This window comes from Mus musculus, chromosome 15 (genome assembly GCF_000001635.26).
Source record: "Mus musculus strain C57BL/6J chromosome 15, GRCm38.p6 C57BL/6J".
Taxonomy (NCBI): domain Eukaryota; kingdom Metazoa; phylum Chordata; class Mammalia; order Rodentia; family Muridae; genus Mus; species Mus musculus.
In genome coordinates, this window is record NC_000081.6 from 78,132,206 (window position 1) to 78,159,459 (window position 27,254).

At 50.3% G+C, this 27,254-nt stretch overlaps 1 long non-coding RNA gene across 9 annotated transcripts in view; it reads left to right on the forward strand.

Moving 5' to 3' along the window:
- The window catches only part of A730060N03Rik, a 29,767-nt gene extending 13,411 nt beyond the window's left edge, over positions 1-16,356 (forward strand). For 6 of the 9 annotated variants that reach the window (XR_875456.2, XR_875458.3, XR_875453.3 and 3 more), the window contains one exon: positions 10,529-16,356. This is a non-coding gene — a long non-coding RNA (RIKEN cDNA A730060N03 gene). The remainder of the gene's footprint in view (positions 1-10,528) is intronic. The other 3 variants (XR_875459.2, XR_003951456.1, XR_875457.2) reach the window with 3 other exon arrangements.
- The last annotated feature ends 10,898 nt before the right edge of the window (positions 16,357-27,254 follow it).

Genomic DNA, 27,254 nt, shown 5'->3' on the forward strand with positions numbered 1-27,254 from the left:
AGTCAGAGGCAGAGCCTTTAGCACAGTGGCTCTCAACCTTTCTAATGTTGTGACCCTTTAATACAGTTCCTTGTGTTGTGATGGTGACACCCCAACCATAAAATTATTTTGTTGCTACCTCATAACTGTAATTTTGCTATGGTTATAAATCGTAATATAAATATCTGAGATGCAGGCTATCTGATATGTAACCCCCCAAAAGGGTCTTAACTCACAAGTTGAGAACCGCTGTATTATATAGTAACACAAAGTAGCCAGTGCATAGATGGTCACAGATCAGAGCAGCCTGCAAAACAAAGATGCTTTTGAAGTGCTGAGAGAGCCAGAAGCTTGTCACACTGGAGCTCCGATGACCCCCCCCCCCAACACCCCATTGGCTAACTCTTCTCTGAGGTGTTTGGATGTAGAGATGGCTAAGGCAGATATAGGTCAGTTCCAGGTTACAACAATGATACTATGTTTGTTTGTTTGTTTGTTTGTTTGTTTTTGGGGTTTTTTTTTGGTGTGAAAATAATATTGTGCTTATGTTTTTAAAAGGGATCCAGCTGGACATAATTATACTCACCTGTGATTCCAGTACTCAGGAGGTTGAGGCAGGAGAATCTCGTGTTCTAGGCTAGCCTGGGTTAAATAATGATATTCTTCCCTCCCCGCCCCCCTCCCCCCAAAAAAACCCAAAGCATTCTAAACCAACAGACAAAATCTTTCCCTTTATTTTAGGGAAACTTGATGTATCGTATAGAGATATGGCAATGGCATTAGGAATCTGTTTCTACATAACCTAGTTTGGGGCACCAGGGAAGTGCAGATGAAGTGAGACAGGCCATGGTTTGATCATTCTGGGAGCTTGGAGACAAGTTAGCAGGGATCTGTAACGCTTTACCTGATGTATACCTAAGATAGCCCATAGAAAAAAGTTTTAGGGCTGGGATGTCTCCCGGTTGATAGAGGACTTGCCTAATATGCCCAAGGCCACAGGTTCAACTCCCTGCATTGTGTACACATTGTGTGGTCATCTTAGCTCCTGGGAGATGGAGGCAGGAGGATCAGAAGGTCAGGGTCATCCTTGGCTACCTAGGGAGCTTGAGGCCAGCCTGGGCTACACATCATCCTGTCATTAAAAACAAAGAAAGTTTTAAATATGCACACAGAGGCCATCGAGCTGGTTCCGCAGGTGTGAAAATGCTTGATGCTAAGCAGGTTGACCTGAGTTCAGTTCCTGGAACCCACATAATGGAAGGGAAGAACTGACTTCTACAAACTGTCTTCTGACCTTCACAAATAGGCTGTGAACACACACACACACACACACACACACACTATGCACACAGGACTGCCCTAGTCTAGGCTTTGTTGGATCTGCCTTTACTTCAGTCATTTATCAGATGCTCATAATGGACCCCTGAGGGGGACAATTTCACGGATGAGAAGAGCTAGGCCCATGGGGTCTGGTTCCTGCTCCAGGCCGTGGTGACTGAGTGGCACAGCTCACTCACCATCACTGCATCCTCCCATCAAGCCTGTAAGGGCAGCACCAAGCCTGTAGTAAGTTGTTTCCAATGGTATCATGTGGCCAGGGCTGGGAGCAGGATGCTGGGGTATGAACAGGCTCCCAGAAGTCCATGCACTGGAAATAACGTGCATGATGGGGCCCAGAGGGCTGAATGTTTCTTTCCCAGAAGTGGGGAAGCTCTCTTGAGAGTTTGGCCTTTGTTTCCTCTGCCACTCTTGGCCTTTCTGATGCCTGCCCTGTGGGGTGGTAGACTTCCCAGCCACTCTGACAGAAACAAAAGCTTGTAAATAATCTCATCTCTAGTGTTGTATCACAGCAACAGACAAGGGGCCTGAGTCACGGGAAGAAGTAGATGGAAGGAGAGGTAGCCAGAGAAAGCCCCTCTGAACTGAGACCAAATGGAAGACAAGGAGGCTTTTGGGGGTGGGGGGGGGGCTGGGGCTGACAGTCTGGTGTGTGTGTGTGTGTGTGTGTGTGTGTGTGTGTGTGTGTGTACTCCAGGGACAGAAACTGGAAGCAGTTGGTAGACAGAGCTGGGACACGTGCGGAGGAGCAATGCACACTGCCTGGCTGCGCTGAGAACTGTGGAAAGATGTTACAGGTTAAGAACGTGAACTAAGACATGTGAGGGAGATTCTGACGATTTAGTGGATTTATAAACTCCTGATTGTTTAAATACATCTCTCTTCATTTTGCTGCTCGAAAATTCATCTACAACCGAGGAGTAATTTAATTCTGACGCTAAATTAACTGCTCTTTGCCTCTTCGCAAGGCCACATGCTTTTGGGTTTTCTTTCTTCCTTTTTTTTTTTTTTTTTTTTTTTGCATAACTTAATTCAATTTTTCGGCTCTTGCCACAGTTTCTTCAGCTCCTACGCACTTTTGAGGGCGGTTATAGCATTATTATCTTATTATTAGTCACTAACTGGGGATAATCCACTTTTCCAATTGATCTATGCTGCTTTAAGACACCCGCCCCACAGGCAGGTTTGCAAGGTTTGAGAGCTGGAGGAGACACGCATGTGACCAGAGATGCTGACCTTCTCTGGCTGCAGTGACCTGTGGTCAAACTTCAAAGGAGCATCGTGAGGCAAATTGTCAAGGTCACTGACAGGGTCAAGCGCTGGCATCAATCTTGGGTCGTGTGTGCTTAGCAAGTGACACAGTTCCTGCCACTCTGTCTGTTCTGAGTTTGTTTCTGCCAGCATTGAGTACAAATAGATATACTGGTGGACCCTCTCTACATACAGTCTACAGATGGACCCTCTTTAATACAGCCTATGAATGAACCCTCTTTACATATAATCTGTAAATGGACCCTCTCTTCATACAAGCTATGGGTATGCCTCGGAGGAAGGCTGCCTAGAACCCCCATAAATGTGGGAGCGTGGCAGTGCACTTAGCTGGTGCCTAGAGTGTTCCTGTGTGTGAGCAAGGTTTGGGGTGCCATCAGCTGTTGAGCTCACTTTAGGAGGAATCACCTCTGAATCTGCATGCTGGAACAGAAGGATGAGGCCAGAGCGTTCAGTGGTCTCAAAAGCGGATCAGTGAAATTAAGTGTATTCCAGCAGCCACCGGGAAGGACAGGCTGTGTGTGGATAAGCATCTCGCTCTCCTTCCTGCTGTCAGCTGCTTTTCATTTGCATGCTTGACAGTGTTGGGCAAACTTTGGGAATACAGATCAGGACGAGCAGAGAAGAAGGAAACAGCCAAGAGCTCCTGCCTGGGCCTCAGGAAGATTCTTGGGGTATTGGGAGAACCCTGGGGGTGATATAGGAGGTGGGGGGACAGAAAGGTGACTTGTAGGAGGCACGGGTGCAGAGGACAGTGTCCATGGAGTTTGGGAACCGTGGATATGAAGCCTGAGTTGTTTAGGAGCCATAGGTTGCTGGGTTGTGGTTCTTGAGTGATCTTGCCTCCCTTTAGCCTGGACTACCTGGGTCCTGGCTTTCCAGTGTCACGTGAAGACAAAGGAATTGCAGGCTGGACACAGTGCTTGGACAAGCTTTAGTTTGGCTAAAGGCTTAGTGGAAAGTCAATGATTTAGAGGTAGGAGTTTGTCTTGTTCTGGCAATGCAGATAAGCTGATGAAGCACCTCTCTAGCATGCATGAAGCTCTGGGTTCAACCCCTAACACTTGCATAAACCTAGCATGGTGGTACCTGCCAGTAATCCTTGCTCTCAGGAGATTGAGGCAGGTGATAGGAAGTTCAAGACCATCCTTGGTTACAAGGGGACTTAGGGTATAGCTTGAGCTACATGAGACAATGTCTTTAAAAAGAAATAAAAATGTGGGGCTTGGGGTCTTAAGTCTTAGGTAAATGTCAGAGGTGATGAGTATTAGAGCCATTTGGCCTGGCTCCTGATGGATCCCTCCTTCTTTCATTGGACATATTAGGTCTGATCTGGATGCCAGCCCTCTAAAGGTGACTTGTCTACCTTTCTGGGTAATTTTGAGTTGAGCATTGGAAGGTGACAGACAACAGAAGGGAGGACATTGGGAGCATGGGTGGCTCTTCCTGTGAGAGGCAACAGAATCTTGAAAGCACCAGCAATAGTCCAAAACCCTAAATTGCTGTGATTTGCTTACATCTGTAAACCTATACTAAAACTCAGTGTATGTGTTGGTCACGCAAGAGATTCTGAAAGTAATGCTAAGAGACCATGGAGTGTAATAAACGCTATGGAAGCAGGCCTTTCTCTCCCTCCCTCAAAATGCCTACTAACCACACTGATGAACTGTCATGGACAATAGCAGAGTCCTGGACAAGGAGAGGCCACGGGATGTGCAGAAACACAGAGGCTTAAAACCCCAAGGAGCTGTCCAGGGTGGAGAACATTTCAGTGGTCTCAAATCCAGGGCACACTGGTTCAAAGAACATGTGACTAAGTCCCTGCTGCTTGTGTTATGGGTGCGGCCATTCTTCGTGATTGTGAATAAGGCTGTGAGCACACAGGATGGTTTGAGAGGCGTCTCTTCTTTTGGGGGCTCCTTTGGATTGAATCTAGAATTCCATTGACATGTGGTAAGCAAGTACATACCTTTTTACTTTTTATTCTGAGACAAGGTCTCATAAAGTTGCCCAAGCTGGCCTTGAACTCTTGATCCTCCCACCTCAGCCTCTTGAGTAGCTGGGATCAGATGCCTAGAAATGAGATAGTCTTAGTGGGAGAATGACCTGCTGGCCTTTGCCATCTGACTTGCCCAGTGATTGGTCCATTCAGGCTCCTGTTTCTTCATTGTTCTCAACTCGAACCCTGAGGCCAACAGGTCATTCTCTCCCCTGTCTGTGTCCCCCGCTATCCTTACAGTGCTTGTTCAGGACATGGGGAAGCTCTGAATTCCCCTTTCCTTTGGTAGTTTTCCTGTGGGGTAGGAGGATCTGCTAGGAAGCCACCTCCTTGGACTCTAAGTGACTTGGAAAATCACTCAGCTGTTTTATGTGAAGTGCCATCCCCCTTACCTGACTATTTGATCACCAGGGACATTCGAGGGAGATGTTCAAGGTCACAGAGCTCCCATCTCCTGGGACAGCTGGGTCTGTAGCCTTTTATGGAAAGCTCTTACCAGCTTAGTCAGGGCAATGGGGCAGGGGGAGGCAGAAGGGGTGAATCTCTGTTGAAATGTCATCTTTGATGCCCCAGAGGGTTGTGAAGGTGAATAGATTTAATGGTCATGACAAGCAGTAGATGTTAGAGTGGTAACATTAACAGTACTAATATTAACGTGGGCATTCTATTAACATATGCATAACCCAGACGCTCTTATTAAAATATATGTTCATACTACAGTGGAAATGTCTGATGACATACCATAACACAGACCTCAAATATTGAACAACAGATGCTTAAACTAAGAGGCAAATTACTGAGGTTGGTGTTTGAGAGACAGTAAAAAGGAATGACTAAGGAAAAGAATTCTGGAGTTATTTAAATGTGAGTCAAAATTCCAGCTCTGTACTTTCTCATGAAGTGCATGACAGTGGGTCAGATTCTTATCCTGCCGTGCCTCATAGCATCACTGTGTGCCTTTAAGAAACAAAGTAAGGGAGGAAAGTGCCTGGAACATAGTAGGTCTGCTTAACACCCTTGGTGAATAAGATCTGAGGGAATATAGGCTAGAAGAAGCCTCTCTTGGGGTCCTGAACCTTACCTGCAGTGTCTTCTGGCTTCACCTCTGTTCATTTTATTAAACCACTGACTACCTACTATGTGCTGGTACTGACAAAGATGCCCTCATTCTGCTCAGCCAGGCAATACTAGTTTCTGTTCCTTTTGGTGTGTCCCCTTGGCTGTTAGGTGAGTCATGAACACACACACACACACACACACACACACACACACACACACACACACAAATACTCAACACTCATAGGTCCATTGGCCAGGGAATCGTGATCCTTATAAGATTCAAGGCCACCAAGAGAGGGATGGATGCAGAGGGCAGGATTCCAGATTTGGTGACCACAGGACGCTCAAAGGTGGTGGGGTTTGGAAATGGCATGGTGATTCACCTGTCCCCAGCAGCTTTGTGTTGTAGGCACCACCTCCTACCTTGTTAGCCTCACAGCCCCTTCGTAGGGGGTAGCACTCCAAACTTGTGTCCCTCAGTTGATCCATACTCTGTCCCCATAGCATCTAGAGTTTCTTGAGACATCACCCTCCTCTTTCTGTCTCTGTTCTTCCAGGCAGCTTCCTCCTAGAGTGCTTGCTCTGAGATTGGGACTTGTCTTGTGCACTCTTGGCCTTGCCATATCTCCATCTTGTACTAAACTACTGTCTTGTTACTTGTGAGCTTCCTCTCCATACAGTGGGAACCTCTGTAGTGGGCAGAGGGACTACATCAGCACCACTATCATGTTTACATGCTTAGTCAGACCACTGGGTTTATAAGATGTGAGTGTCTGTCTTCCTGTGACACAGGAATAACAATGGTGGCCCTCATGGTACCACTGTGGGGAGGAAGTAGTTCCTCTCTCTGCAACTTACAGGGGAGAAGACAGGGCCAGGGAATGGCACAGCTCAGAGCCTGCTTGACAGGGTGATGGGAGATGGGTTCGCCCTTGAAGTCTCAGCTTCCTGCTCTGCAAGATGGGATCAGATGCTTCTCCACTGCAGGCTTGGGCTGCCCTCGGTCCGAAGCTGTGTGGACACAGGAGCCAAGTCAAGCACGGAGCAAATGAGGCTTGCGCTCAATTCACAGATCTGGGCTTGAGACTCACCAAGTGCCCCCAAGCCAGAGCGGGCAGAATCCTGGAGACATAGACCAGTCTTCTAAATCAGTCTAGTCCAGTGAATCCCAGAGAAGGCCAAGGATCGCCCAAGAGTTAACAGAGAGGGCCCTGGTGCCTACTAGGTGAAGTTCTAGGTTTTCCAACTCTCCAGCTGAGAGTCTGCAGCTCCCCAGCTGAGTCCTTGGACATCTTGGTTGGCTTGGAAAGACTGAGTGGACTGTCAAAGTCCACAAGCAGATATTAAGTCTGGATGCCCCCACCGTGTATGATGACATTAATAAGCTCTGCTTTTCAACTGCCAAACAATTTCGTTGTCAATGAACTATTAGGTGAACATTTTAATTAGAAGGAAAAGGGGTTGAGGTCCAGCAAGATGGCTTGGTGGCTAAAGGAGCTTGCTGCCAAGTCTAATGACCTGAGTTTGATTCCCAGAACTCATATAGTTAAAGGATAAATTCAGACTACCCACTAGCAGGAAGGACAGCAGGCATTTTCTTAACTCACAAAGGGGTATTAGTTACAGGTATTAGTTACAAGGTTGGCATTTTTCCCCTTAATTTTAATTGCCAAGTAATTACTTCTATTGGCACACACCAGGTGTCTTGACACCATATTTTGCCTGTGGTTGAAGGTGTGAAGGACACTGGCCTCTAGCTGCAGGTGTCTGTGCTGTTCACCCTGGCTGACTCCACATTGGAGACTTGTTGGATTCCCTGAGCCTGCTCTGTGAGGCTCAGTGTGGCGAGGGAGAGTGAAGAGAAGCTGAGCTCTCAGAACCTCTATGGGCTGCACCCTGCGGTCCATGCTGCCCACATCCCAGCTAGAGCCGGGAAGGATCCCTCAGAGACTGGGGATGGCATCCATGCATCCCTTAGCTGTGTGGCCTTGGGAGGGTCACCTTGTCCCCTGGGCCTCTGGTGTTCATCTGTCTAGAGGAGACCATGGTGTTTTCATTGGGGAGGGTTGACGGGGAGGGGATGAGATAAAACTTCCAAGAGTCACTTACAGGAACAATGGGATGGGGACTGCCAGCATCATCATTGTCCCCATTAATAGCAGCCCCTAAAATGGGGGTTTCAACAGAGCCTGCGTTCATCCCTTAATGCCTCTGACTACCAACGGAGGAGGCCCACACCACTTGTTTCTCAGCAGGGGGCCCGGTGGCTCAGTACTACTCGTGAGCCTTCTCTCAGTTCCAAGAAAGATGACTTAGGCTTGTCGGTCTTCACAGAAGGGCCCTTGCTGCCAGCATATGTCAGCTTACAGTGCCCTCTTTGTGCCGAGGTCATCTTGCCCTCTTATGCTGCACCCGTGTCCCAGGTTTCTTGTCACATCCCTGCTGTGGTTTAGAAACATAGACCCATGGCTTAGAGAGGTTGCACTGGGGAGGGTGTGTGTGTGTCCTCTGGCCCCACCCCCAGCTCCTTGCAGAAGAATGAGATTCCTGAATGGGGTTGGGAGTGTTGCCACTGCTCAATGAGCTCACAGTGAAATTGGAGACTCATGGGCAAGAGACTCAGTGAATGATGACCACAGAAAATGCTGAGAGCGGAGCCCTGGAGACGAGCCCGGCCCTGCTGTAAGGGCAGGCTGAATGGGAAGAGCGCAGCCCTGACCATGGTACGTGCGGGTGAGGGTACTCCAGCCTCAGGACAGACCTAAGCTCAGATCCCAGCAATGCTCCCTTGCTTATGGCCGCTGGGTGAAGGACTGATTATCTCAGGGCTCCCTGGAGCAAGGTTGGCAGGGCCTGGGCATGAAGTAGATGCTCAGAAAATACCTAGTACTTCCTCCAAGGGGCAAAGCGAATCCTTTCCTGTCTTTCATGGAGGGACCTCAATCCTGCATCTCTCTGCACTGTCCAAAGTGGGAAAGGGTTCCTGTTGGCAGCAGGGGATCTAGTCTGGGAAGGTCACGGGATCTCTGACAGTGTTTGCAAGGATGACACCTTACCCACCCCAGGACCTTTCTTATTTAGGTAGGATTGGGTCAGACACACAAAACCTGTTTGCTTTGGGCTTGTGGTGTTGGGGATGGAGCCCAGGGCCTGGAGTGTGCATAAGTGTACTGCCACTGAGCTATACCACCAGACCCACCTTGCTCACCTCAGAAATATAAATGGCAACCTTACAGGAAGCTGTCCTCTTCGTCTTTGGGCCAAGTCTTGGGGTACTGCTCTTTGAGGTGCCAGGCCTTCTCTGAGGCACTTGACCTAAACTCAGCTTACAAGACTATCTTGGACCTTGTCTAGAGCAGAAGGGATGAATTTGCTCCCTTAAAAGAGGAAACAGAAACAAGACTATCACCCAGCCCTGATAAGGTAGCTGGCATCTCTGCCCTATGCTATACCCTAGACTCTCATCCTATGCCAGCATTGGTATCTTCCTTGAAAATCCCCTGCTTCAGCCAGCCCCTGTAGGCTCCCCTTGTCCGTGATCCAGTGCCCTGTCTGGAGAGCCATTCTCCACAGTGGGAGCCCTCTGTCCCCTGCGTACATTGTGCTATGACAGGGACGCAGAATAGGCCTCACACAGCAGGTGGCCTTTTGTCTTCAATGTCTGTCCTCTAGAGGACAGTACTGTGGCATCCAGGAAGGATGGCCTTCGGTTGGGAGGCCCATGCTGTCAGCAGGACGTCATTCTTACCTGACAGATACTCATGTTCGGGCAGAGCATGCTCAATAGCTGGCACGAACCAGCCACAGAGCAGTATTAGCAGGCTGGGCTGGTGGGTGGCCTGTGAGAGCAGGAAGCATGACCTCCTCGCTCCGGGACCGTGTTTCTTGTCCTGCAGTTTTGCATGTGGCTCTTGGCCAAGGACTGCTGGACTCATTGTCCCTCCAGCACAGCATCCATAGTAACGTTGTTAGGAGAGATGGTTGTGGGGGTTCTGAGAAACTGCTGTGCAATCCAGCCTGTGACTCTGATAGTAGTCAGAGGCATCTATCGTCACAGCCCATTGGTCTCAGCACTCTGAGAGGTGGCATGTGCCCATTTTCTGGACCAGTAAGTTGAAGCAGAGGGATGTTGCTAGCAGATACAGAAGGGTATCTGCTTGGTACCTCTCATTCAAGGACAGCTCAGGCATTTCTCCTGGTTCATTACAGGGAGACATAGACCAGATTCCTCCAGAGCCAGCTCCATGTGATTGCCCTGGGAGTGCATCTCCATGCTGACATGATCTCAGCTGCTTACACTCGTGAGAACTCCATCCGTATCCTAGGTCATGTCAGGTCCCTTGAGGACAATTGGGATTGCCACATGATGCTGGCAACACATTAACAACTCCCTAATTCCTGGCTGTAGATGTCCCTGCCTATGTCACATAGATTAGCACCTCCAGCTTCCTCACCATGCTCCAGTGGCTGGAAGGGGCTGACTCTATTGCATGATCCCACACTGTTGAGCTAATGCAGAGCCTGTAAGACTGAAGAGTCTGTATAATCGGAGTAGACTTAGAATACCTGTATTCACCAGCTCAGACTCCCATATCTCTCAAGATAGGAGCCCCAGACTCATAGTGGCTTCCTGTGGCCTCCAGGCTTGGGATTTTGCCATGCTGGGTGCGCACTGAACCATGGACTGGGAAACTGCTTGAGGATAGAGGCAGGGCTCCTATCAGTGTGTTGAGCTGGCCCAGACAGTGTTGCTGAGTGGAACAAGTGTGACAAGATCCAGAAGAGAACAAAGACATACCGAAGACCCTTTCAAGGTCGCCGGCTGGCAGGGAACGAGCACTGTCGTGTTGTTTGATCATTTATTTATACTCTATTTTTGAGCAGAACTCGAGGCACCCAAGATGAAAGGCAGAGCAACACCAGAAACAAAAGCTCATGTCTTGAGCTCTCCCGCTTCTCGCCCAGCGCTTCCTCGAGTCCTGAAAGCCTGCTCCGATCTGTCTTCTGAGTCAAGGCACTGCAGTCTTCCTGTGGTGACATCCCCTCCATGCAGCTGTGCCTCCCAACCCGGTCTCTGTGGCCAGGACATTCCCCCAAGTCTACACTTCTGAATGACTTCTGTCCTTCTTACCATGGTAGCTGGGGTCCTGGCTATGTTTGGATCATGAGGTATGATGTAACTCCAGACCTACGTCAGCTGAGCTTAGGGAGTCAGAACTAGACCATCCAGTGGCTCTGAGTCCTCGATATGCTCTGGTCACTCCCCAACCCACCAGGGAACACCACCCTGAATCTCAGAGCATCTTTTGTATCGGATCTCAGGGCACAAGGCTACAGTCTGGTCTGTGCTGCTGTGTTGAGAATTGTGCAGCCTGGTTGCCTGTGGCACAGGTGGGCATGGCACAGGTCTCTTGCCTGTCATCATGTTTTGGGGTCAGGAGAAACATACTGACTGGCTAAAGAAGGAGGTGTGATGAGACTGGAAGGAGACAGGACCAGGCCCCATCACTAGCCATGTTCCTAAGGGTCTCATTGCTGGGCACTGAGATGGTAGCAATACTGGGGCTGGATCCTTCTCATCTTGAGAGCTGCTCACTTTCTGTCTGCTCCCAGAGACCAAGCCAGAATGCAGCATGCAGCTCTCAAACCTGTCACATCTGCCAACTGTGAGACAGTGGGCAGGGCGCTGGCATGGGAAGCCCCCTTTGACCTTATTCATGCAAGTACTATGTGCTAACTGATTTCTCCCCCAAAGCTCCCTTTCTTAAAGACAAGACACAGAAGTCATCCAGCACCTGTGATGGTGAAGTTTATTGTCAATCTGACATAGCCCACAACCACCTGGAATTAATGAGGGATTGTCCACACTGGGTAGGCCTGTGAGCAAGCCTGTGGAAGATTGTCTTTAATTGATGTAGGGAGATGCGGTCCACTGCGGGTAGTTCCATTCCCTAGGCTCGCACCCCGGACTGTATAAGAGTAGAGACATCAAGCTGAGCACAAGCAAGTGAGCACGTGTGCATCCATTTCTCTCTGTTTTGACTGCCGATGTGAAGTGACCAAAGTCATTGCCTTGACTTCCTGTTATGGTCGACTGAAACCTGGAATTGAGAGCTTAAAGCAAATCCTTTCCCTTCTCAGTCGCTTTTTATCCGAGTATATTATAACAGCGACAGGAATTAGAATGAGAACATGCCTGTTACATGCCAGAGAATCTCCTTCCTGCTTTGCAGTTACATTTCTCTAATTCGCCTCACATTTAAAAAAAGAAAAGAAAAAAAAAAGGCTAGTGCAGTTTTCACCACTTTGATTAAGAGACCAGGATACAGGCTTTGGGGAACAGCTTAGATGGTAAAGTGTTTTGGTTTGCAAGCATGAGGAGTACCGGGCATGATTCAGTCTGAAAAGGACTTGCTGTGCAAACATGGACACTGGAGGGTACATCCCCAGCACCCATGCAAAAAGCTAAATATGGCAGCATGCACCCGTCACCCCGGGAACTCTGGGGATGGAGACATGAGGGTCTCCAGAGCTCACTGGTCAGTTTACCTGCCAAATCAGTCAGCTCCAGGTTCACTGAGAGATCTTGTCTCAGAAAATAAGGTGGAGAGATGGAGGAGGATGCCTTAAGTGAATCTATGGCTTCTACACACATGCATGTATATATGAACACAAAGCCAGGCAAGGTACATGTGCTTGTAATTCCAGTGCTTGGGAGAGATAGGGCAGGAGATAGGCTCTCTGCCCAGCCAGCCTAGACTAATTAGTGATATCCAGGTCCTAATAAGAGACTGTGTCTCAGGGGGAAGAAGGAGGATGGCTCCTGAGGAAGGACACCTGAGGTTGACCTCAGCTTCCATGTGCACATGTGCACACCTGCACACACACACTCACTCACATGTATGCACACACACACACACACACACACACACACACACACACACACTATTAAAAGAAACCCACATCCAATAGCCATGACATGGTAGCTCGTGCCTGTAACCTTAGCTCTTGAGAGATGGAAGCAGGAAGATCAGAAGTTCATGGTCATCTTTATCTACAAAGTGGGTTCAAGGCAAGTCTAGGCTATATGAGAAGTTCTATCATTAAAACAAAAACAAAAACAAACAAAACCCAGGATCCAGGAAACTTGGAGAGTTGAAAAATCCCTTAAAAGCACAAGGAGAAAACTCCAAAGACTGCCACCTCCCGCAGTCCCATGGCTTGTCTCTGAGAGACCACTTGAGCCATATCTTTACCTCTCCTAAGGAGACCATGATGGGCATAAGTGAATCAGGGACTTCAGACAGAGCCCAGCCCTCACTGCTTGAGTCTTGCACAATGCCTTTCTATCTCCAGAAGATGTCCTTCACTCCAGTCAAACGGATGAGGTCTCTCAGGACTGGACAATTTAAAGGGCTGTGCAAATGAAGGCCAGCGTTGTCTCTATTTTGGCTGAGACACTCCTGTCCCTGGGGTCATCTTCAGTTCATATCTGTTCTTCTGCTTCTTGACAGCAGCTACGGAGATGTGGTGAAGCACCGATCACATCTTACCACTTCCTTAAAATCCCTTATGTTTCACATGCTCGGTACCCTGGGTGACCTGGATTGGACCATCTCTACCTCCTGGCCTATAACACAGACACAGACACAGACACACACACAGACACAAACACACACACAGACACAGACACACACACAGACACAGACACACACACGCACACGCACACGCACACGCACACGCACACACACACACACACACATGGAACCTAGCTCCATGTGTTTTCCTGCCCTAGGGCCTTTGCATGAGCTCTGTCTTCTACACGAAGTGAAAACATACTCTTTGCGTGCCTTTTCTGGGTGTCAGCTGTCTCTTCCTCCACAGATGTCACAGAAATGTCATCCTTTTGGAAACTCCTCTTCCTGCCTCCTCAGCAGGTTTGTTTCCTTCATTCTCTTCAGTTTGCCATAGTCTTTTCTCTGGTTTGTTTCATCAGACCCCATGTTCTGCAGACATGGGCACTATATTTGCTCTGTTTCTTTCTGCCCTTTCCAGCTCTGAGCCTGGCACGATGGTTGTTCTTGATATTTCCAGTTGGATGAGCCTGGTGTTTGCAGCTCTTTGCTGGGTGCTGTGTGTCCCTCCTGTTCTGAGCTAGAAAGACACCTGGAGTCCCCCTCTCTCTCAGGCACAGTGCTAGGCTATAGCTGTAGGTTCTGCTCACACCCATGGGTTCAATTTAACCCTCATGGCATCCAGGTCTCCATTTCCTCTGTTGTGAGATGGAATTCCTAAGACCAGGAGATTGGAAGACATATGTGTGGCCATTCCTTTCTTACAAATGCCTTTGACCCTTCTCTGGGCCAAAGGCCTCTTGTTTTTCAAACAAGGACCACTGAGGACCAGAAAAAGTCAAGCACTTTGTCTGAGAACACGGAGAAGATCTGGATGCAAGAGCCTTCCTTATCCTCAGCATCAGGGTCCTCCGACCTAGAGGAGGAGAAGAGATCCCCCACCAGACACCAGAAGAGCAGCTGGCCCATTTCTTGTGCCCCGTGCCTCCTCCTAGTCTTCAGTAAGCATTTTCCCCAAGGGCAACAGCAGCTGCCTCCACAGAGCTGAGCCCCAGACGGCAGGCTTCCCCACACCAGGACCCTTGGGGGACACCATACAGAAACTGACCTATATTAATTTCAAGTGCTATTTGCAGTCTTGGTCCCTTCCCACCCAGCTCATAACCCTGCCCTGCACAAGCTCGCAAACACGTTGATCAGCCCAAGGACATTATAAAAATAAAATGACCTAAACCCGGCCTTCTGGGAACCTCTGCCCTCCTGTGCCCCTGCTCCGAGCGAGGCAAGGGGACAGTGCTCACAGCCCAGTTTGAGGAAGGGCTGCCACCCCCCTGGGAGGAGACAAGAAGGAGGCAGCAGCTAAAGCAGGTGCAAGGAGCTGGTGGATGTGACAAGCTAAGGGCGGAGAAGAGGGCAACAGAGAGAGGAGAGGAATTAATAAAGGCTCCCCGGGGGGCAGGTCACACCAGGGAGTGAGGGAAAGTGCTAGAAAGAACAGTTGCAGCCTCAATGGAGAATGAAGAGGGAGAAGGGAAATTCCAGAGAAGAATATGCTAGAAATGGGGACAGTGGCATCAGAGGACACAGAGAGCCCCTGAAGGGGACAGAGAAAGACATGGGAGGACACAGCCAATGAGAGCAGGTGGAGGGACCCACAGCTAATATGATTAGGGTTTTGTTGGGGCAGGGAGGGGGAGAGTGTCCTGGAGAAGAGTTAGGTGTGGGGGGCATACAACAGTCAGAACAGAAAGTTGAGGCCTGGCTTTAACGTGGCTTTCAAATCAATCAGAAGCCAGGATTTGCCACTAAAGGCTCTCCTCCATCTGACCTTCACGTGTGAGCTACCGCATGTGTGTCCACACACAAACACAAAGACGATTCGGAGGGAGGTCGTGGGAAGATGTAGGACGAGCATGTCATGACCCTGGTGTCACATTTACCTGACTTTGGAACCTCAGGGTGGCAGGGAAGGAACTCCCCCACCCCACCCCACCCCACCCGTTCTGAAGCCTCCAGGCTGTGGAGTTTCTCATAGCCACCCTCACTTACCACCACCAGCGCCTCGTGTGAAATGGGCTCAGTTTTCCCTCCAGGCCTGTCGTTACCTTGTCATCTAAGTCAGGTGCAGGCATTGTCACACCACTTAGGGGAAGTTCCTGAGTAGAGAAGACAGGCTCTATTGTACAACAGAAAGGAGTTTCGTTATATGCTTGGACATTCTCTGTCTCTCTGGAAGGCTCTAGAAGGCACTGCCATGAGTCTTGGTGAGGTGAGGTCTTACCAAAAGGCTTCACCGTCACACCCTTGGGAAAATCATCCCCCTGATAACTATCCTGGCTTTGAGCTTTACCCAGAAGTCACTTCTCAGTTTGGGAACTGGAGTCCAGTGGAGTCTGGGAATGGGAAACATCCAAACCCAACCCATTTGGTTTATTTATAGTCACTCTTTACTCATTGGCTTCTTTTACTGACAGAGCCAGGATTCGAACTCAGGACTATTACCTCAAAGCTTATGCTCTGGCTGACACCCTGTTGCCCCGGCATTGTGTGGGACAAGTAGTTTTGTTCAGTCCCCAGAGACAGGTGGGATTTAAGCAGGAAGGACAGCAAGGAGCATGGCAAGCACGGGGCTGACCCTGGCTAGAGGTACAGAAACGGAGAGCAGAGCACCAGTTGACAATCTGTCCCTGCCCTTCGTTCTGCTTCGCTCTGTCACTCAACACTTAGGTCCTAGCTTCTACTTCCTGGTGACCACTTCCTGGTGACTACTTTCTATGCTCCTAATTCGATGCAAACACTACACACCACTCTCCTGCCAGCAGGGGCACACAGTTCTATCTTCCCTCCAAATACCCTCCCTCATCTTGCCCACTTGCCCAGTGCTGCTTTTGTTACGGTCCAACATGAATGCCACCTCTATTGGGAAGTCTTCCGTATCCGTTACAAGCCCTGCTCAGGGGGGTCTGACCACAGGGTTCTCTCACTCTGAGCACAACAGAGAGGAAGCTGGCTATAGTGAGGCTGGTGTCCCTCGAAGAAGCTGTGTGGTCCCCAGGACCTCCTACCCAGCTTCTAGGAGGGAGGTTTGAACTTGTGATGGGTTTCTTTTGTAAATAAAGTTTTATTGAGACACAGTCATGCTGTTCAGTAACATTTTGTAGAAGACGGCTTTAGCATAGCACAGCCAAATGTCTGGCTGTGACAGAGACATTTGTATGCCTCAGAAAGCATAAAGAAAACATTTGCTGACCTTTGCTTTCTCGGTCAGGGAAAAGTGTGGAAGACTTGGGGGAGGGGCATCTGGGTCGGACAGGATGTGCAGTTCCTCACTTCCTCTCGTAGCCCACGGGCCACAGCTGATCACATGACACTAAACAAACTGCAAGGATGTTGGGAAATGTAGTCCTTCTCAGGTGGATGAGGGAGGAGGTCAATCTGATGCATAGCCTAGGGTCTCCACACAGCCTTTCCCAACCGTTTCTCTCTGCTCTGTGCAAGGGTTCTATTCCACCCACCCGCAAGGCCCAGGCTGGAGTGCTGGGTGGTGGGGCTCATGCTTCCTCAGACCTCTTACCACAGACAGTCAGAGCTGGGTCACACATTCTACAGATCCCTTTCCCCTTGGCACCCCACTCTGGGTGTTCTAGTGATGATGGCCCTGCTGCCGGCAGTGGAGGCTGGGACTTACTGGTTGCTCGTTTCACACCTCCACACAGCCGTTGAGATCATCTCCCAGAACAAATTCTGCCCCTGACCATCTATTTGGGAGATGTCTCTAGAAGAAGCCAAAAATAAGACAATGCTGCGTGTATATTAACTAGACAGGAAAACTGAGACATGAAGAAATTAACACAATATATTAAAGAAAATGACAGCAAATATTCTTTGAAACTAAAACAGTGCATATTTGTGTGCATGTGTGTATGTGTGTATGTGTGTGAGTGTGTGTGTGTGTGTGTGTGTGTGTGTGTGTGTGTGTGTGTGTGTGCATGTGTGTGGGGAGGTGGGTAGATAAGCCAGAATAAGGTCAGAGTTGGGGCTTTAGGCTATCAAGGCAGGGGCACCTGAGGCTTTGAAAGGTTTTAAGTAGATCAGCTGTCATCTGAACTGTAGGGAAAGGGTACTATGACCAATTAAGAAGCCTTTGGTGATCATTTAAGGGGTCATCAAGGCAGGGGCCACTTAATTCAAGGTTCTCTGCACGGCTCCATCCCCAGAGACTTCCCTCTACGAGGACACACACCTGATCCTCTTAACATCCATTTCACACCTGTTTCCCTAAGGCCTCTCTCCCTCTCCCCGAGTCTAGCCTCTGTTGGGGAGAGTCTGTGCCAGAAGCTGGCATCCCTGCAGCCTGGCCAGGGTCAGCAGCTTCAGCGGGCAGTCATCTGCCCTAGAGGCAGCCGGTTGGGCTGGCCAGGTGCTACTGTTTCTGCCTCAGTGCCCTGTGTTGCCCGTGCCACCTGAGAAGATGGTCTTGCAAGTGAATGGGGTCAGGAGGGTCTGCTGGTTCCACCTTCTCCTCTGCCTCCACTGGGCTCCACTGCCTTTGCCTGCTGTCCTAGATGAATTCAACTGGCTAGACTGTAAGGCCTGGCCAGGCATGGTGTGGTCCAGCCCTGGAACCCAGTGTGGGGGATGCCAACTCTGGAGCCCTGCACAGCCGCAGCAGACTGCAGGCTGGGAGGATGGTCAGGTGGCTGGCCGCTCTGAAGATGAAGTGACTGCTGATCTTAAAGGCGAGAGTCCCAGTGGATGTCTGGGAAATGGGTGGAAGCCACAGGAAAATGCAAGTATTTGCTGCAAGATGTGGGCAGGGCTACAAAGCAGCACTCCCCATCCCCCCCCCCAGCTGCAGCTAGAGAACCCCACTCTACTCCAACCCCAACTCCGCAGTGGTTCCCACTGTACTTCTGCAAAAGCCAGCACTGCAGATGAGGCTTCCCCAGCCTCTTCCATTTCCCTGCTCACCAGCGACACTGGCTTCTCCTAAGACCAAGATTCCTCTTTTCCTCAAGACCTTTGAATGCTTTCTTCCCTGTCTGACCCCATCAAAACCTTCTCCTGCACCTCTCCACGGAAAGACACTAGCTGCTTCCTCCGCAATGGGGATGTCTCAAAAGAACCCAAACAAGAGATCTGGGGTCTTTTTAAAGATCAATCCCGTTCTTTCTAGGAGTTTCTGCCCCTTGGTTTTATATATTTGTTAACTGTTTATTGTCTCTGTAATGCCAGAATCTATGCCACAGATCAGGACAAGGGTCCAGGTTTGTCTTGTGTGCCTGGAAGCCTATATAGACAGACCCAAGGGCTGGGCTGTTTATCCGACTCTGCTTGCCTGCCTATGTGCATGAAGAATCAAAGGCCTTTGAATTCTACGTACTCAGAGGGAGATTGGCCAACCTGGTCAATACTGGTAGGAGCTGGCTAAACTCAAGACTCCAAGCTCCAGCCTGGTCATTCTCTAGTCTCCTGAAACTGTGGGGTTCCCTTCCCCTTTAGATCATTTGCATGCCCCTGGGCCTCCTTGCTCCGAGTAAAGGGTGGGGACCTCAGAGGAAGAGAATAAAAGCAATCACATTAAGTGATTGGCATTCTTTAGGGACCACTGTATGGTGAAGTAGGTGATCTTGGGTTCTCCAGGGCAGGAATTAACACCAGGTCCCTTTGGTGAAGTTTATCTGAGCAGAGGCCACTAGCAGACAAGGATAGACAGCAGAATCTGAGCCTGGGCCAGGATTTCATATACCTTGGGGAACTGGCCATCCCTCCTTATTGGAGCAAGAACACGGTAATGAACGTCAGGAAGGACCCAACCTCTTCCCAGATAGGAAGGCTCTCCTGAAAGTTAGAGATGCCCAGCAGTGCTATGGGCCTCCACTGTAACTGGGAGCATCCTCTTAGCCTCCTGGAAGGTGTGTGTGTGTGTGTGTGTGTGTGTGTGTGTGTGTGTGTGTGTGTGTGTGTAGTCTAAATGAGACACATTCAGAGAAGGCTGGGAAGATGCTGGGACTTTAGGCTACTTCTCTCTCCCGTCCCAGCTACTGAACCAAGCAGGGTAACTGTCAGGATGTCTGAGGATAAGGGGTCTGAGTCGGAGGGAACCCAGTGGAGGCCCTGTTATCTGCCAGGCACATGTTTCAATCCTGCAAAGTTGAGTGCAAAAACATCCAAGGAGCAGATGCGAGGAGACCGGCAGGTGTCTGTCCTGTGTCTCAGTCCTGATCTCTTCTCCCTAACTTCAAAAGGCTGCTGTTTAAAACAGAGATCTGGGGTGTGAATTTTCCATCTACTTTTGTATAACTAGATCCTTGTTTGTGAAACTTGGCCTCTGCTTAACACTTTTAATTTTTGAAACAGGGTCTCACTAGGTAGCCCAAGCTAGCCTAGAACCCATAATCAGCGTCCCATATGCTGGGATATATAGGAGACACTGCACTAGGTTTGGGATCTTCCTTTTGTACCAGCAAGAGGCTCCCATGACCTGGACTCTGCTGGCTTTTATTCAAGCTTCTTAGCGTGCGTTGCAGCATAAGGGGTGCAGCTCAAGTGTAAAATGCTTGCTTAGTGGAGTGTGTGCAAGACCCAGGACTCCACCCGCTGCGGTTTTGAGCGTGTGTGGATAGAGGTGCACCCATGTGCTGCTGTGTGCCAGCTAGAAGTTCTCCAGGCTCAGCTTCCTGAGGGTGATGGTTTATTGAGGTAGCTTCTTACTGACGTTGCTGGGTTGGCTGCTCAGCCAGCCCCTCGGATCTGCCTGTCTCAGCCTCTCATGTGCTAGGATTACAAGGGCATGCCACCATGCTTGGCTCCCCCTTCCCAGCCCCCCCCATCTCTCTCTCTCTCCTTTTTTCTCTGTTCTCCAATTCAGGGAATTGAACACAGGTCTTTGTGACCTGACTGCACCAGCAGGTGCTCTAGACTTGGTGCCATATGCTTAGCGGATGCTGCCACTGTGGGTGTGACTCTGCCCACTGCAGCAATGCTTGGCTTTAACCTTACATGGGGTTTTGTCCGGGTGTTCAGACTCAACACATAAATATGCCTACACAGCCTGGGATGAGACCGAGGCTACCAGACTATCTTGGCACATACCTCTCTCCCACAGAAGACAGCCAGCCTAGCCCAGTCTGCAGTGACAGAAGCCACCAGCTCTCCATTTCCTCAGTGCAGAGCCAGGTAGGCCTCAAACCTACCTTCCCTCACACTTGAAATAGAGTTTAATTTTGAAGGCTATAGAAAGGAGGAAGGGGGCAGGAGGAAGGAAGAAGGAAAAAGAGGAAGACTGGGAGGAAGGCTTGACAGAAATGTCAGGCAGGCAGGAAGAGAGGCACTGGGGAGAAGGGCAGGTCTATCCCTTGTACCCCTCTTTTCCCTGCCCTTAGCTGTGTCTCAGACAAGAGCGAGCTGGCCTGGGCTCTGAGGCTGTTTGCGGTAACTCCTGTAGCTCTCAGATCCATCCTCTCGGTGGTGGGGCAGTGCGAGGGAGCTGGGCAGCATCCAGTGCCAGGCCGTGGCAGTTAGGGCTTCTGCCATGGCACCTGGGGCAGGTGGCTCTCAGTTCTTCTGGAGAAGCAGCTGTTTGGAACGGATCAAGAGTCTCCTCCAGTCAGGCTCTGTTCTTAGTTCCTTCCAAATCTCTGCTTTAGGATTTAATCCGCCATGGTTGCCAGTGAGCTGTGCCTCGGGGGCTCTCTCTACATCCCGCTGCTTAGGCAAGCTGCCTTGTATCTGGGGCCTCCCCTGGGCCACTCAGCCCAGGCCCCTCTTCCTTCTCTTTCTTTCTCTGCATGTTCCTTCCTTCCTCTCAATTTCTTGTCATTAACAAGTGCACGCTGTCCAGGGTGCTGCTCCCTGATGCTGGGAGTGTGAATTAGCATAGTCCCCTGGAGGACAGCTATTAAAGCTGAAAGGGTACACAGGCTTTGGCCTGGAAAGTCCCCTTCTAGGAATCCATCCTGTAGACGTCACTGGACAAGGGTCTGCTATATGCAGAGGGACATTGCCTGGATGCTTTGTAAAATCTAATGGCATCACAATCTTGTGACATCAATGGAAGATTAACAGAAAAGGTCAAGTAAGGAGCAAATGAGCCGGAAGGGAACCTTGAGCCTCACAGGGAATGTGGACTTTGGACACATGCTCTCAAGGAATCCTGGCTGACTTCATTAGCGATTCTAATGACCATGGTGCAGAGAGGTGTGATGTCAGGGCTGGTATTCCGCTGGAACCTTAGAACAATAACCCAAGAGGAGCATGGTAGGCCAGAGCTGCAGGCTGCGGGCGAGGACTGGGAGCATCTGCTCAACTCTGTTGTGCAGCACGAATGAACTCTGTGTCTCTGGGTCTCTTGCTCATTGATTGGCCAGTGAATCCAGGTTCAATGGGCTTCAGGGACCCATCTGTCTCAGCTGCTCTATATCGCTCCAGTGCTGGGTGCGCAGTCGCTCCTGGCTTTTTACATGGGAGCTAGGGATCCGAATCAGCTTGTAAGCACTCTGCCAACGGAGCCATCTCTCCAGCCTCTATTTCCCATCTGAAATCATGTCTACAAGATCCTCAACAACCAGGAAGGCTATGGCGGCACAGGCCTGCAGCGCTGGCATTGGAGAGGATGAGGCAAGAGGACCTTGAATCCAAGGCCAGCCTGGGCTACACAGAGAAGAAAACAAATGAAAGACACTGTCAAAGTAAAAAGAGCCAACTTCCCATTAGCACACATAGCAGTGATACAGGTTTTTGGTTTTGAAATATGTATATATTTTACATACAGAAGGGCAAAGATTTGGGCCATACACCCCTGCCCAGTGTGGATATCTGTCCCTGAGTGGTTTGAGTACCTTCCACTTTCTCATCTATATCTCAAGTGGTGCTGTCTCTCTGCTTATCTCTGACAGGGTCTCCCTGTGGCCTAGTCTTCACTATGTAGCTCATGTTGGCTTCAAACTTACAGCAATCCTCCTGCCTCAGCCTCCTGAATGCTGGGATTACAGATGTATACCACCAAGCCGGCTTCTTTCTCCCGCTCCCCTTCCCTCTTCCCCTTCCCCCTCCCTCTCTCTTTGTAGTTACATGTACATTTGTGCTGATAAACAAGCAATAATTATCATTGAAAATGCGAGCATCATTTCCTATAAGAGTGTCCCTTCTAGATGGAGGCTGTATATATCTGAATCATTAAAAAACACTGGTAAAAGTTGGTGATACCCTCACGTGATAGATGGAGAACTTAAGGATCAAAGAGGGTGAATACCTTGTCTAAGGACACACAGATAGGATGCTAACCCCTCTAGAGGAGAAGAAAATGTTTGTTTGTTTGTTTGTTTGAAATCAATCCTCAGCAACTTTTACAAGGAGGAAAGACCTCCACAGCCAGAGTTCTCCTGGTCTCCTGCCCCAAGTTCCACTCCAATCTCACCACCACCACCACCACCCACCACCCCCCGCAGCCACTTAAGTAATGGCTTTGCTGAGAACCAGTTCTGCACTCCAATCACAGGCGAGAGGCGAAAACTGCCCGTTCAATATTTCCTCCTAATGAGCCTCCACACGGCTGTCGCCTTTCAGGATGGAAGCGAGCTCTCTGCCACCGTCGCCCTCATATTTATCAGCACTGTTTACCTGCAGGGTGGCAGAGGGAAGGAGCGGCATTATACATAAATATCACGAAATCCACCGAGGGCGGCGGGCAGAGCGCTTAATCCCACCTCCGTCGCTAACGACTTACAATCCGGAGAAGTCACTCTCCTCTGTTTTCTCTGTCTCTAAAGTAAATAGAGGGTAACATGCTTTAAAAAAAAATCAATCGGTGTTCCAAAGGAAAAGGATGTGTGCAGACGAGGGTAGCAGCTCCACGTAGGACTGACCCGCACTCCCTCCGCTCTGATAATGCAGGAGACAGTGAGCTTTGTCCAACTCCACCTGTCAGCTCTCCTCCCAGGCCTGACAGTATTACCTCCCACCTCGCCTCTGAGCACTTCTGTCTACTCTCCCAGGCTGTTTGGTTCCAGGTGAGCCATTTCTGTTGGGACCTTCCCTCTGGAACAAATCAACTTTTCTGTTTTGGATAAGAACTCTGTGCCCCTGCCCTTCCGATGGACAGTTCACCCTGTGCCGATGCCCACAGTGGGGCCAGCAGGCGCTTACCTCCTTGCAGAAGGCCACGTAACCCAGGGCACTCACCCAAACCACAGGCTGTTTCCCCAGTCTGAGTCATACTGAGACATTGGGCGATGGGCACCAAGGGTGTTTATACAGGGAAACAGTTTTATTCTTTCAAACACAGGATCCAAGACATGACCCCACTGGTGTGGCCTCCCCAGCGGTCTTCTGTGGGAGGAAAAGAAGTAGCCAAAGGCTTGGAATTTAGCACAGTTGGTTGAGTGCTCACCTAACACTCCAGCTTGATCTCTAGCCTGATTCCTTTGGGCTTGATCCTAAAATAATTTTTAGAACCTAAAAAAATTGGATACGTTAGCATCCACCTGTAATCCTAGCGCACTGGAGGCCGAGACAGAAGGATCAGAAGTTCCAGAGCCATCCTTGGCTACATAACCAGTTTGAGGCCAGCATGGGCTACGTGAGACCTTGTCTCGACAATAACAAAAGGCATCATTGCTGGCCAGCTTCACAGAGTCTCAGACCATGAGAGGACAGTGGAGGACCTCTCACCTGTCCCTGGCTATTGTGTTCCTGGGCTTGTCTTGAGAGATTCTGGCTGGATACTCCATGTATCCCTCAGAGATTAGAAGCCCACTGTTGGCTCATTATTCGATACAGACTGTTGACAAGGGTAAGGTAAATGCTGTATCCATGTGCAAGGCTCTTGCTCACCGGGCTGAATCCCTGTCCTGACTGCTGCAGAGGAAGGCTCCGTCTGTAAGGGTTGCAAAGGAGCTATATGTCTCAAGGATACCAGTGGCTCTGTCCATTTTCAAATCCAGTTCAATAGTATCTTCACGGTGAGGTCTTCTAACGACCTCCCCAGTTCATATTACAACTCATCTCGACTCTGCATGGCCTCTGTTCTCCCTTGCTCTCCTGGCCCCTGACACAGGCACTATTAACCTCCGTGATCCAACCCCTCTCCCATCACACTGGAATACAAGCTCTGAGCGTGGGCATCACTCACTGGAATGGATTGGCACGTAGTAGGTGCTCACACATATCCAGGGCCCAAGGCCCAAGGCTAGGAAAACGGTCCACTCAGCAAAATGCTTACTGTTTAAGGACCTGAGTTCAAATCCACAAACCCATGTCAAGTCCAGGCTCAGACCTGCATGTCCGTCACCACAGCACTGCTGAGGTGGAGGGAGGGGGGAGACAAGCGAGACAGGCAGATAGCCAGAGCTTGCTGGCCTTGCAAGCAGGCTGGCTTAATCTATGAGCTCCAGGTTCAATGAGAGACCCCATCTCAAAGGTGGGAAGAGACAGAGGAAGATGCCTGATGTAGACCTCTGCCCCTCTCCATACAACCTAGACCCATAGTTACACTGTGAATGGCTGCTCAGACAACAGATCTTCAGAGGGGAGAAACCACTTGCCAGGTTCCTGCAGAGGTGCTTGTGGTGCTTGTAGGGAGGAGGCGGGAGGAGGATGGAAGAGATACACTGTTTCTTCTAACTGGCTTCTGTTGCTTTGGTATTAGACTCACGTTCCTCCCACCCAGACCCCTGGGAACCCAACTCCCTCTGCTCCCTCCCTCAGCATATCCTAGCCTAGCCTTCATTGGTTTGGCGCTTTTCCTCAGTGGAAAGCTCCAGCGTCTTTGGACCTTCCGTCCTTGCTGCCCATGACTGTACCCCCAAGATAGCGACATGAAGACAGACCTCAATTCCAATATTCCTTCTTATTCCTTCTTAGGGTTCCTATCTATCCCAGCCCCACTACCCCAATTTCCAGCGACCTCTGCTCCATTTTATCATCTGTACTGTCTGAAAGGATCTTATTTACTGTAAAAAAAAAAACAAAAACAAAACAAAAAAAACCCCAGATTGCCAGGCAATCTAGCCCCATGGGCTCAACACACAAGCCCTGTGCCTTCTCTAGCCAATGGCGATCAGCTAGCTGATCTCCATTCCTGAAGCGTTCGCCAAGGCTCCTCAGCGTGGTCAGGCATGCTGGCTCATTATGCCTTCGATCAGCCAATTTGAAGCTTGTGAGTCTGTTCAAATCTCTTCCTAGGAAGGGGAGGGAAGCATGCACACACTCTTCCACTCTCTGGGGTGCCACGGAAGGAGCGACCCACTCCCCAGGGTCCCATCTCCGTCTGGTTTGGTCTGCAGGGTCTCTGTAGATTTGGCACATCTGTGCCCCTTGATGGTAAGAGGTAGCCATGACCCTTTCAGCTGTCAGCTGATCAGTGCCCCACCCAGCCCTTTTCCAGGTAGGAAGCAGCTTTTACCCAGTGCCACATGGTTTGAACACGGCTCCTTTCCACATGTCCCCATCAGAGCTCTCTGCAAGGTACCTGGTGCTCTGGGAAGCAGGCACCCCCTCCTGAGTCCCCAGAGGAGCAGTCCAACCGCAGAGACATTTCCTAGGCTCCTACAAGGGCACCCTCACCCAGTCTGCAGTTGTCACCAGCTCTGCAAGCTCCCTGGCCTCCAGCCAGGAAGCCTAGTGCCAGTACCTCTTCTTGGCGATGCCCCTAGCTGCAGGATCCTTGGGGGACTTCCTTCACTAGCTTCTGAGGGCGAAGAGAAGTGGCCTATTTTAATTCCACATTGGCCACCTTGATCACACAGAAGTCAGGAGAAGAGGTACCCAGGAACCAGTTTTAGGGTGATGGCAAATGCTTCCCATTCTCTTGGCTGCACACTGAGGACTTTCTGTAGCCTGGCCTTGCTGGTGTCTAGACATGTGCCTGGCCTACAGTCAACCCTCAGCTGTGGTTTTCTGAAGTTGCCAGCCTGTGGTGGCCACAGTCAGTGCATGCTAAGGTGTCATGGCACAAGGGAGGGAGATGTGAGGGCTGGGGTGTTGGCAGCTGCTCTGGGCCAGAATGCCCTGCACACAGTAGTCTTTCCTTCCTGTGACCTTGGCACCAAGTCTGACCTTCCCCCTCTGCAGGCAGCATGGCCTCCGCAGCTCCCGCCAAGCTCAGGGGGAGGGAAGAGGGGAACCAGGAGCTGCTGGCTCTGGTGCGGAGCGTTCTGGCTCTGCTGCCCCTTGGCTGAGCTTCATTTTCTCCTTCCAGCTTGTCATTTGTAGAAGTGGGATATTAACAGACTCCATGCTGTAAAGGACAGAATTGGTGGATGCATGTAATGTGCTTAGCTCATGTAGGGACGGTGGTGGGTCATCAGCAGCAACCAGACCCATTCCATCATGGCCATTATCCCAGGGGACACACCAGGGGCTGGACCCCCTTAGCTAGTGCTGTTGGCATGACACACTCTCCCATAATAGAGAAGTCTGGGGACAGGAGGTGAGACAAAGTCCTGTGGGCCAGGAGGTTGTGGAGGAAGCAGGGTCTCCAGGGAAGACTGAGATTCCCAGGAGGCCTTGGGTGCCAGCCTGTAGCCACAGCCCTGGTGTGGACAGGCCTTCACTGGGGAGAAAAAGGGTTAAATGGTGTTTCAGGACTAACCTAATGCAGAGGGAGACACAGCCGCCCAGCTCCCCAGCTCCTGAGTAGAGAGGTGGCCCTTACAGGAAGATGCCATCTCTCTTCTCTCTGTGAATGTGGGGTTCTCAGTGGTATAGCTGGGAGAGGCTGGCTGAACCCCATGCTGAGCAGCAGGCACCCAGAGAAGCAAGCAGGGGTCACTGTTTTCCCAGGGAGCCCCTCAAGGAAGTGTGGAACCTGGAGGTCCTCCAGACAGGGGTGCTTCCATGTACTGGGGCCGCAGCAGCTCATGGTTACGTCCGAACCAGCCTGGGGTTTGCCCTCTGTACTGAAGGTCTCCAGGGGGGCTTGCAGAGCAGGCAGGCCCTATACATAAAAGGCAGAAACAGGGGTCAGGCATACTCTGTGATTGAGCAGGGAAGCTTCAGAAAAGGCACAGCCCCCACCCAACTAAGAACAGAAGCCG